At 42.3% G+C, this 12,155-nt stretch overlaps 1 non-coding gene across 1 annotated transcript; it reads right to left on the bottom strand.

Annotated features, from left to right (window-relative positions):
* Positions 1–402: 402 nt before the first annotated feature.
* On the bottom strand, positions 403–475 carry trnar-ccg (transfer RNA arginine (anticodon CCG)). Its single transcript has one exon. It is a non-coding gene; the product is annotated as a tRNA-Arg (tRNA).
* Between the last annotated feature and the right edge of the window lie 11,680 nt (positions 476–12,155).

The raw sequence follows: 12,155 nt of genomic DNA, 5'->3' as shown, positions 1-12,155 counted from the left end.
TGATTAGCAATAAAATACACTGTGGGCATCATTGAATTGTATCCGGTTGTGTACTTAATGCCTTTGATTTTCAGAATGAGTGCATCTATTCTGAATGATTATTTCGTGCGTTTTTTTTTGCTGAAACTAAAGACAGGCACTTGCTGCGGGATCTGACTGAGCTGCTGCTCCTCGCTATCACCCTCTGCTGGCATTTAGTTCGAAGCGCATCGAGGGATCGTCCCCGCAAGAGAGCGGTCTCCCGGTTGAAGTACAGCTTTTCTGGCTGGGTTTTGAGGTTTTGCAAACCCAGGACAGCGTCTTTGGTGGAGTATTGGCGTGAGCCACATGCTGGACTTAAGTAACCAGGTCAAGCAGCTCCAAACTGACGCGGGACGGCGAGACAAAAAAAAGCTTCTAACACGACCCAGATGGGACTCGAACCCACAATCCCCAGCTCCGGAGGCTGATGCCTTATCCATTAGGCCACTGGGTCATCACAGTAAAGAGCGGCCGATAGTGTGACATATACACGTGGCATAACTTAACATCGATAATTTCATGTGTAAAATTAAACTTGATCATGGGGGTGACAGAGAATATTTATTGAGCAGCGCAGATATATTCAACTTGTTTACAGGACACACACAAACAGCTAATATGCTGACACTGTACATCCCGAGTAAATGCAATTTGCAGAGCTTATAGGACAGAAGATACACAAAATAGGGATAGACAGCATATAGGATCATGCAATGTTTGGGATTAGAATAGTTAGGCGATTGTTTTAGACTTGCATATATTGTGATGTAGATCTCCAAGACTATGATGAAGAAGGCCATCAAATCATTGCATCCATGCTGTCTGCACTTACCTAGTCCCACTTCACCACCTTTAACTGGCAGCCTTGCACAGTTTCCAATGTATCCAATGCTCTTTGAATTACTCAATATGCGTTCACAACACATTCAGGCAGTATATTGCAGGTCTTAACCATTTGCTGTGTGAAAACATTTTTCCTCTTGTCATTTTATTTTGCTAGCCATCTTAAATTGGCAGTGAATGAGTGGCCTCATCAGCAGGAGGGACGAATCAGCATACGGAGAGGAGATGCAGCAGCTAATGGACTGCTGCAGAGACAACAACCTGTCTCTAAATGTGGACAAGACAAAAGAGATGGTTGTTGACTTCAACAGGGCACAGAGTGACCACTTTCTGTTGGACAGCGACAGCTCCCCAGTGACGAGCACCAGATTTCTTGGCATACACCTGGCAGAGAATCTCATCTGGATCCTCAACACCAGCTCCGCCTCCAACCTCATAGTCCCACAACCCCGCACCTCCCGCTTCTACCTCCTGCCCAAAATCCACAAACCTGACTGCCCCGGCCGACCCATTGTCTCCGCCTGCTCCTGCCCCACCGAACTCATCTCCGCATACCTTGACACCGTCCTGTCCCCCTTAGTCCAAGAACTCCCCACCTACGTTCGGGACACCACCCATGCCCTTCACCTGCTCCATGATTTTCGCTTCCCCGGTCCCCAACGCCTTATTTTCACCATGGACATCCAGTCCCTGTACACCTCCATCCCCCATCACGTAGGACTCAAAGCCCTCCGCTTCTTTCTTTCCCGCCGTACCGACCAGTACCCTTCCACTGACACCCTCCTTCGACTGACTGAACTGGTCCTCACCCTGAACAACTTCTCTTTCCAATCCTCCCACTTCCTCCAAATGAAAGGAGTAGCCATGGGCACCCGCATGGGCCCCAGCTATGCCTGCCTCTTCGTAGGATATGTGGAACAATCCATCTTCCGCAACTACACTGGCCCCACCCCCCACCTTTTCCTCCGCTACATCGATGACTATATCGGCGCCGCCTCGTGCTCCCACGAGGAGGTTGAACAGTTCATCCACTTCACCAACACCTTCCACCCCGACCTCAAATTCACCTGGACAGTCTCAGATTCCTCCCTCCCCTTCCTCGACCTTTCTATTTCTATCTCAGGCGACCGAATCAACACGGACATCTACTACAAACCGACCGACTCCCACAGCTACCTGGACTACACCCATCCTGCCCCCTGTAAAAACGCCATCCCATTCTCCCAATTCCTTCGACTCCACCGCATCTGCTCCCAGGAAGACCAGTTCCAAAAACGCACAACCCAGATGGCCTCCTTCTTCAAGGACCGCAATTTCCCCCCCGACGTGGTCGACGATGCCCTCCACCGCATCTCTTCCACTTCCCGCTCCTCCGCCCTTGAGCCCCGCCCCTCCAACCGCCACCAGGACAGAACCCCACTGGTCCTCACCTACCACCCCATCATCCACCGTCATTTCCGCTACCTCCAAAAGGACCCCACCACCAAGGATATATTTCCCTCCCCTCCCCTATCAGCATTCCGTAAAGACCACTCCCTCCGTGACTCCCTCGTCAGATCCACACCCCCCACCAACCCAACCTCCACTCCCGGCACCTTCCCCTGCAACCGCAGGAGGTGCAAGACTTGCGCCCACACCTTCCCCCTCACCTCCCTCCAAGGCCCCAAAGGAAACTTCCATATCCGCCACAGATTCACCTGCACCTCCACACACATCATCTATTGCATTCTCTGCACCCGATGTGGCCTCCTCTATATTGGGGAGACAGGCCGGCTACTTGCAGAGCGTTTCAGAGAACACCTCTGGGACACCCGGACCAACCAACCCAACCACCCTGTGGCTCAACATTTCAATTCCCCCTCCCACTCCACCAAGGATATGCAGGTCCTTGGACTCCTCCATCGTCAGACCACAACAAAACGACGGTTGGAGGAAGAACGCCTCATCTTCCGCCTAGGAACCCTCCAACCACAAGGGATGAACTTGGATTTCACCAGTTTCCTCATTTCCCCTCCCCCCACCCTATCTCAGTCAAATCCATCGAATTCAGCACCGCCTTCCTAACCTGCAATCTTCTTCCCGACCTCTCCGCCCCCACCCCAGTCTGACCTATCACCCTCACCTTGACCTCTTTCCACCTATCACATTTCCGACGCCCCTCCCCCAAGTCCCTCCTCCCTACCTTTTATCTTAGCCTGCTGGACAAACTTTCCTCATTCCTGAAGAAGGGCTTATGCCCGAAACGTCGATTCTCCTGTTCCCTGGATGCTGCCTGACCTGCTGCGCTTTTCCAGCAACACATTTCCAGCTCTGATCTCCAGCATCTGCAGACCTCACTTTCTCCCCATAGTCAAGAAAGCCCAGCAGCATCTCTACTTTTTGCGCGGGCTGAGGAAAGCCCACCTCCCAACCCCCATCCTCATCACATTCTACAGAGGGTTCAGTGAGAGTACCCTGAGCTACTGCATCAGTGCCTGGTTCGGTAATTGCACCATCTCAGATCGTAAGACGGATAGTGAGGACAGCTGATAAAATCATCGGGGTCTCTCTTCTCTCCATTACAGACATTTACTTCACATGCTACATCCGAAAGGCTAAGAGCATTGTGGAAGACCCCTCACTCAAACATTTCTCCGTCCTACCATCTGATAGAAGATACTGCAGCATTCGGTCTCTCATGGCCAGACTGTGCAACAGTTTCTTTCCCCAAGCCATCAGGCTCCTTAACACAGTATAATTGGACTCTTTCCCATCTGAAATTCTTTCATATTGTTGCCAGAAAAAATGTCTATTATTCATCATTCTACTGTTACACCGTAACTTGCATGTTTTGCACTTCTTATGCACTTTATGCTGTGTATGATTGTGTAAATTAAAAATCACACAACACCAGGTTATAGTCCAACAGGTTTATTTGGAAGCACTAGCTTTCGGAGCGCTGCTCCTTCATTAGGTGATTGTGGAGAATAAGATTGTAAGACATAGAATATAGCAAAAATTTACAGTGTGATGTAACTGAAATTATATATTGAAAAAGACCCAGATTGCTAGTGTATATCCGGAAGCTAGTGCTTTCTAATAAACCTGTTGAACTAGAACATGGTGTTGTGTGATTTTTAACTTTGTACACCTCAGTCCAACACCGGCGTCTCCAAATCATGACTACAATTATTTGTGCTGTCAATGTAGCACCCTCAGTACTGGAGGAATGCTGTCTTGTTTTTACTGTATCACTGGTATACAGTAGAAATGACAAAGGCTACTCTTCTCTAGAGCAGAGCTTTTAGAACAGAGAAAGAGCCCTTCAGCCCATCTTGTCTGTGCTGGTCATCAAACATCTATTCTAATCCTATTTTCCAGCAAATGGCCAGTAGTCTTGTATGCTACTAATGGTCAACTAAATAGTTCTTAACTGTCTTGAGGGTTCCTTCTCATCACTTCCACCCTGCAGTGAGTTCCAAATATGCACAATCCTCTGGACTAAAAAATGTTACTCAAGTCACCCTCTAAACTTCCTGCTCCTTATCTTAAAACTGTACCCCATTTATTGACCCCTCTGCTCCAGGGAAAGAGTTCTCCCTATCTACCATTTCTATGTCCCTCAGAACTTTGTACACAGTGATAACCCCTACAAGGCCGATGGGGAATCACTAACAAATCTCCCTGTGGAGCTTGTTGAGTATGAGTTCCTTTGGTAACAGGACTTCTGAGCTGGAAGTCAACACTTGAGCCCTTTATAAAGGGCCCAACAGATTCAAAGAGAAAATGGAAAAGTAAAAAGTATTGGTGATTTTGGTGATGGGAAAGTTGCTCACTTGTGTGTAAAAACACTTTGGAATAAAAATAAAAGGATAAAGCAGACCCAGTTAGCTATTTAAATTTTTTTGATCATTGTCAACTTTATATACAGGTGTATTCATAAAGTATTACAGCATTGTAAGAGGCTTTTCAGCCCTTCCTGTTCATGTGTTAAAACATATTTGAAAAATAAAATTATTTTCTTTAATTACCTGATAATGAAGCTGAATTGTTCGCAAGGTTTTGTGATTAAGCTTTGTTGCTTCAAAATTATTTTATTTGTATCTTTATATTTTCTTTTACAGAAATTTTATAAAATTTCCATTCATTAAAGTTGAAAGGATTTTAAATATTTCAAAATTGTCCTACTAATTTTGAAAAAACAATTTTCGAATGTTTAAAGATTGTTGAAATACTCTGAACTGAAAAACAATATTTTTATTTTCTCCCAAGGTGAAGGAAAGGACAGTTAATTCTTACGACTTTTCCCTTATTTCTAATAGGCTGTGCGCACCTTTTAACAATATGGACAATTTGTACAGTTTTGTAATCTTCTCTGGGATATTCATATTGTTTTAAACTTAGAAAGCAGTGTTGCACTGTTATTGCATCTTTAAGAATATTTTTAGCTGCACAGTAAAATGTATGTAGTGTACTGTTCAACAGTGATGAGGTTGAGAAATTGGAGGTGTACGTGTGAGAAATGTCAGCTCCATTAGTTATGTGCCATGGGCAGTGTGGCTTTGCAGCTGATCTCCCATGACATTGCCAAGGAGGGGCAATGCCTGATTGCCAATGCTAGTTCAGGACCACTGTGGCCTTTCAAAGATGGCACAAGCACAAATAATACTGTTTTTTCAGTGGATATCTACTGAATGGTGAGTTGTTATGGGAACAATGTGTTGTAAGATGGGGCCAGAATCAGACATGAGAGAATCCATAGGGGTGTGATAAGTAATTATTGTGTCCTGATGAAAGGTTCCGACTTGAATCGTCAACTCCCATGCTTCTCAGATACTGCCTGACCTGCTTTTTCCAGCTCCACACTTTTTCAACTCTGACTTTCCAGCATCTGCAGTCCTCACTATCTCCAAATTATTGTGGTACATTTGGTAAGATATGACAAAAGAGATAGGAAAGTGAAAGACACCAAAAAATTCAACCCAACTTAGAATTAGCCAAAAAGATGTGAGATTCAGCACAAACTATGTCGTTTACAACTAGTTGGAATGGTCTTATTACAAATGTCAGATATAAAGATTCAGTACTCTTGCCCTCAACACCAACCACCCAGAAACTTAAACACCAGTGAAGGGTCACCATATTTCCACCTAAAATTTCCTTCTTCAGTTGGTGCACTGCACTTGATTTCTTTCCAGCAAATCTTAGCATTCTTTACTCAAAGTCCCTTCATGAGTCCCTTAAACCAGCAGCTAATTTATTTCTTACAGTAGATTCTTTAAACTCCTCTTTCATAGCCTTCTGCTTTGAAGTATCTCTTACTGACACTGAAACAGTCAGGATTTTCTTTATTCTGCTCTGACTATTCTGGAGTTAAACAACTGCTGCTCTTGCAGATGTTTTCACTGTAAATGTCCTACTTCCATATAAAAGAACATGTATACTCACATTGTTTCTGGATAGATTTCTCTTTCCAAAGGAAAGCTATTTCTGTCCCTGTATCCCAAAAGTATGGGAAATTGTGTAGGCAACATCCTCATTTCTTTCCTCTCTTCATCCCTTGTACTATTCACCCCATGGCTTCTTTTCTTTAACTCGTCCAAATCATCCATGTTGACCAGATATCCTAAATTAATCTAGTCCCATTTGCCAGAATTTGGCCCATATCCCTCTAAACCCTTCCTAACCATCTACCCATCCAGATGCCTTTTAAATGTTGTAATTGTACCAGCCACCACCACTTCCTCTGGCAGCTCGTTCCACACGTGCACCACCCTTTGCATTAAAACGTTGCCTCCTATGTCCCTTTTAAGTCTTTCCCCCTCACCCTAAACTTATGCCCTCTAGTTCTGGACTCCCCCAGCCCAAGAAAAGATATTGTCTATTTACCCTATCCATGCCTCACATGATTTTATAAACCTCTATAAGGTAACCTCTCAGCCTCTGACACTCTAGGGAAAACAGCCCGAGCCTATTCAACCTCTTCCTATAACTCAACCCTCCAACCCTGGCAACATCCTTGAAAATCTTTTCTGAAACGTCTCAAGTTTCACAACATCCTTCCTATTGGAGGGAGACCATAATTACACACAATATTCCAAAAGTGGCCTAACCAATGTACTGTACAGCCAACTACTATACTCAATGCTGTGACAAACAAAGGAAAGCATATTGAACGCCTTCTTCACTATCCTATCTACTTGAGATTCCACTTAAAAATTTAAACTATGTCCTTCCCTTCTTAACGTATACAACATAGAATTATAAATCAAACTTAGAGCTATAGATAGTTCTGACCACATTAGAAAGCAATTTTCAGATATTGAGTAAGAGACCACAAACTTAAATTGATTTTTAATAACAAAAACATAAGTTGCTAGAAAAGCTCAGCAGGTCTGGCAGCATCTGTGCAGAGAAATCAAAGTTAATGTTTTAGGTCAGAGCTTCTGAGGAAGGGTCACCGGACCCAAAACATTAACTTTGATTTCTCTGCACAGATGCTGCCAGATCTGCTGAGCTTTTCCAGCAACTTATGTTTTTGTTTCTGATTGCAGCATCCACAATTCTTTCAGTTTTGATTTTTAATAAACTCTTCGCGCCAAGTAGTTAAATTATGCTGCCATTTTAAGTTTTATTTTTATGAGAGCCCTTTTGCAAAGATATATTTAATAGCTTTTTCTCATAATTTTAAATGAATATAACAACATTGGTTTAGCTGCTCAGCCTAGAATTTTCCTTTACATATGAACATTTTCACTCTTTCTCTAAGGAACTAAATTCATATTGAATGTCTGAAATCTACTCCTGGATCCCAGGTTTATGATTCACACTTTCCCCAACTAATTGTAGTGAATCTCATTGTGGTTTACACAAGCATTTTCAATATTTCTCACTATTTCTAGTTGTTTTGGGCTTCTAGAGGCAGGCTTAGTACAGGTAATTATTTCACAATTATTTTTGACTGCAGGGTGCTTTTTTCACAAAAGCTGACAGACTCTTGAATATTTAAAAATACATTCAGTTTTCAGACTGCAAGATTTTCCTTCTTTTTTCCATTGCTTTTGTAAAGCTCCTCAAGATTTCTTCAGGATGGCACTATCTATTTGAAATGCACATTGCTGTACCATCTTGTGGTTGTATCCATTAGAATGATCTCGGAGATTTAGGGTCGATTCCCCTGCTAACTATCCTCTTTATAGGTATTAGTCAAAGTGACTGACGCTAATTGGGGATGGATGCCAACTCAAAATATTCTAAAGATAGGCTCAATCTCAATCCTTTCTAGATATTTTAATCAACCTGTTCAAATGTGATTTATTATACACTTCTGGAGTAGGTAGGATTTAAACACTACAATTACGCTACACGCAATCCAACAGTCCTTTATGTCCTGGTAATGTCAATTAACCTTTTCAGGTGTCTTATACAATTAAAATGTCGTGATAGACTGGGATTGCCATTGTGTTAAGAGCTTGCATTTGTTAAATGCATTCAAGAAAAATTTCTTTATAAATACATTGAGAAATTTATACATTTATAAATACTGGAGAAAGTGCAAAACTTGATCTTCTCTTAAAGGCTGGGAAAGTGTCTGATGTGTTACTGGAACAGCACTTTGCGATCAGTAATCATAATTCTATTAGTTTTAAAATAGTTATTGAAAAGGATAGGCCTTGTGTAAAAGTTAAAGGTCTTAATTGGAGTAAGGCAAATTTTGATGATATGAGACAGGAACTTTCAAAAGTTGATGGGAGTGGGCTGTTCGCAAATAAAGGGATGACAGGCAAATGGGAGGCTTTCAAAAGAGAGATAATGAGCGTTCAGAGGCATTATGTTCCTGTTAGAGTAATGGGTAAGGCTGGTAAGCGTAGAGAACAATGGACGAATAGAGATATTGTGGCTCTGGTCAAGAATAAGAAGGGGTCATATATTGGATATAGACAAATGGGATCTAGTGCATCTCTTGAAGAGTAGAAGAGGTGTAAGGATATTCTTGAGAGAGAAATCAAGAGGGCAAAAAGGGGATATGAGAAAGTCTTAGCAAATAAGATTAAGGTTAATCCAAAGACATCCTACAAGTATGTTAAGAGCGAAAGAGCAATTTGGGAAAGATAGCACCCCTTAAAGATCAATGAGGTCATCTATGTGTGGAACCACAGGAGATAGGAGAGATACTAAATGAATATTTTATGTCCGTTTTTACTGTGGAGAAAGGCATGGAGGCTTGGGAAACAAATATTGATGTCTTGAAAGCACTGTATATTACAGAACAGGAGCTGTTGGAGGTCTTAAACACTTAAAGATGGATAAATCTACAGAAGCCGATTAGGTATATCCCAGGACATTGTGGGAAGTTAGGAAAGAAATATCTCTGCCCCTAGCAGATATATTTTTATCATCTGCAGCCAAGGATGAGGTGCCAGAGGACGAGGTGCCAGAGGACTGGAGGGCGGCTAATGTTGTGCTTTTATCTAAGAAAGGCTGTAAGGAGAAGTCTAGGAATTAAAGATCAGTGAGTCTGATATCAGTGGTGGTAAGTTGTTAAAGGGGATTCTGAGAGATAAAATTTACATGCATTTGGAGAGGCAAGGACTGGGATAGATGGACGATTCTGTTCAAGATTAGGGATGGTTCTGTTCAAGATTAGGGATGGTGGAGTAAGCACTGTCTGGGCTCTTGAGCACGGTTCTCATCCATTCTGCCTGCTTTCCCTTTTACCTTTTTTATTTTCTTTTCTCAGTTTTATTTTTAGCTTTTACTCTTCCTTACTTACCTTTTGGAGGCTGTGGAGGCAGCAGCAGTGATGGAACATGGCAGCAGCTGGGGCAAAAGCTGGTGAAGCCTGACGTGCCCAGGTGGATCTTAGACCAATTCTGTAAAAGTATGCCATCATGGGGGAGAGCGAGCCCTCTTGGAGCATCTGCATGCCCATAGCTTAAGAAAGGACTGTACTGTTTGCCATTTTACATTATTTTTTATTTTTCTACTTTTATGCTAAGTAGTCTGTATTACTGAATTTCTTAACTTATTTCTTAAATTTTCTACTTTCGTAACTAAGATTTTGTACCTAGGCACTTTGTACCCAATATGGCAACATGTGTGGCAACATTGTACACTTTTCACTGTACTCTTGTACCCGTACTTCAGTGTACGTGACAATAAAACCTAAATCTAAATCTAGAATCTTTTGTTTCTCATTCATATAAACAATTTGGACAAGAATTTAGGAGGCATGCTTAGTAGGTTTGCAGATGATACAAAAATTGGTGATATAGTCAACAGTGAAGAAAATTATCTCAGATTACAAAGGTTCTTAATCAATTGGGCCAATGGGCTGAGGGGTGGCAGATGGAATTTAATTCAGAGAACCACAAGGCATTGCATTTTGGTAAAACAAACAAGGGCAGGACTTATACAGTTAATAGTTTGCCCCTGGGTGGTGTTGTCAAACAGAGAGACTTGGGGTTCAAGTACATAGTTCTTTGAAATTTGTGTCACAGGTAATCAGGATGGTTAAGAAGGTGTTTAGCACATTTGCCTTCATTGTTCAGACCATTGAGTATAGGAGTTAAGACATTTGTACAGGGCGTTGATGATTTGATTTGATTTATTACTGTCACATGTACTAGGTACAGTGAAAAGCTTTTGTTTTGTGCATAGTACAGGTAGATCATACAATATAAAGTGCATAAGGGTAATAGAACAGAGCAAGGAATACAATGTTATATTGCAGAGAAAGTGCACAAAGAGCAAGATCAACATTAAATTTTAAATTTTAACAGCGGGGAAGAAGCTGTTCTTGAATCTGTAGGTTCATGTGTTTAAGCTTTTGTATCTTCTGTCCGATGGAAGAGATTGGAAGAGATTATAACCAGGGTGGGCAGGGTCTTTGATTATGTTGGCTGCCTTTCCAAGGCAGCAAGAATGAATGAATGGAAAGTTGGCTTGCATGATGAACTGGGCTGTGTTCACAACTCTCTATAGTTTATTTCGGTCCTAGGATGAATAGTTGCTATAACAAGCCATGATACATCTGGATAGACTGATTTCTATGGTGCATCTATGAAAATTGGTAAGAGTCTTTACGGACATGCCAAATTTCCTTAGCCTCCTGAGGAAGAAGAGGCATATTGTTGTGCTTTCTTGACTGTCAAATCAACGTGGATGAATCAGGACAGATTGTTAGTGATTGTCAGTCCTAGAAACTTGGCGCTCTCAACCATCTTCACCTCAGCTCCATTGATGTAGATAGGAGTGTGCCCTCTACTTTGCCTCCTTAAGTCAATGACCTGATCTTTTGATTTGCTAATGCTGAGGGAGAGATTGTTATCTTTATACCATGCCACCAGGTACTCTATTTCTTTCCTGTATTCTGTCTTGTCATTGTTTGAAATTTGACTTAAAACAGTGGTGTCATCAGTGAACTTGTAGGTGGAGTTAGGACAAAATTTGGCCACACAGTCATGAGTGTACAGGCAGTGCAAGGTGCTGAGGCCACTTTAGGAGTAGATTAGATTAGATTACTTACAGTGTGGAAACAGGCCCTTCAGCCCAACAAGTCCACACCTACCCGCCAAAGCGCAACCCACCCAGACCCATTCCCCTACATTTACCCCTTCACCTACTGATTACAGTTCTGGTTGCCCTTCTATGGGAAGGATATTAACAAATTGGAGAAGATTCAGAAAAGATTTACCAGAATGTTGCCAGGACTGAAGGATTTGAGTTATAAGGTGAAGCTGGATAAACTGGGACTTTTTTCACTGCAGTGTAGGACCTTGAGGAGTGACCTGCACAATCTGCTTGTATAGCATGGAAAACAGCACTTTTCACTATACTTCAATACATGTGAACAACAATCAATCAATCTTGAGGTTTGTAAAATCATGAGGGGCCCAGATAAGGTAAATAGCAAAGGTCTTTTCCCTGGGGTGGGGGATTTCAAAACCAGGAGGCATATTTTAAGTGATAGGAAAAATATTTAAAAGGGACCAGAGAAACAACTTTTTCAGTGGGTATTTCCTATGTGGAATGGACTTTGGGAGGAAATGGTATTGCAGGTACAGTTATAACATTTAAAAGACATTTGGACAGGTACATGAATAGGAAAGGATTAAAGGGATATGGGACAAATGCAGGCAAATGGGACTAGTTTAGTTTGGGAAACACTGTCTGCATGAACGAGTTGGAATGGTCTGTTTCCATGTCTGTACGACTCTACGACTGAATAACTGTTTTGCACTGTCCCACACTTGAGCTAACCGTTTGTGATGTATTCCCACACCTCTCAGGCATAAAGCAGCAATCTCCCC

Source organism: Chiloscyllium plagiosum, unplaced genomic scaffold, assembly GCF_037043375.1.
Source record: "Chiloscyllium plagiosum isolate Xiang-an unplaced genomic scaffold, Cpla_swu_hap1 HiC_scaffold_25, whole genome shotgun sequence".
NCBI lineage: Eukaryota > Metazoa > Chordata > Chondrichthyes > Orectolobiformes > Hemiscylliidae > Chiloscyllium > Chiloscyllium plagiosum.
Note: the sequence above shows the minus strand (reverse complement) of the source record. Positions and strands in the feature narration are given on the sequence as shown.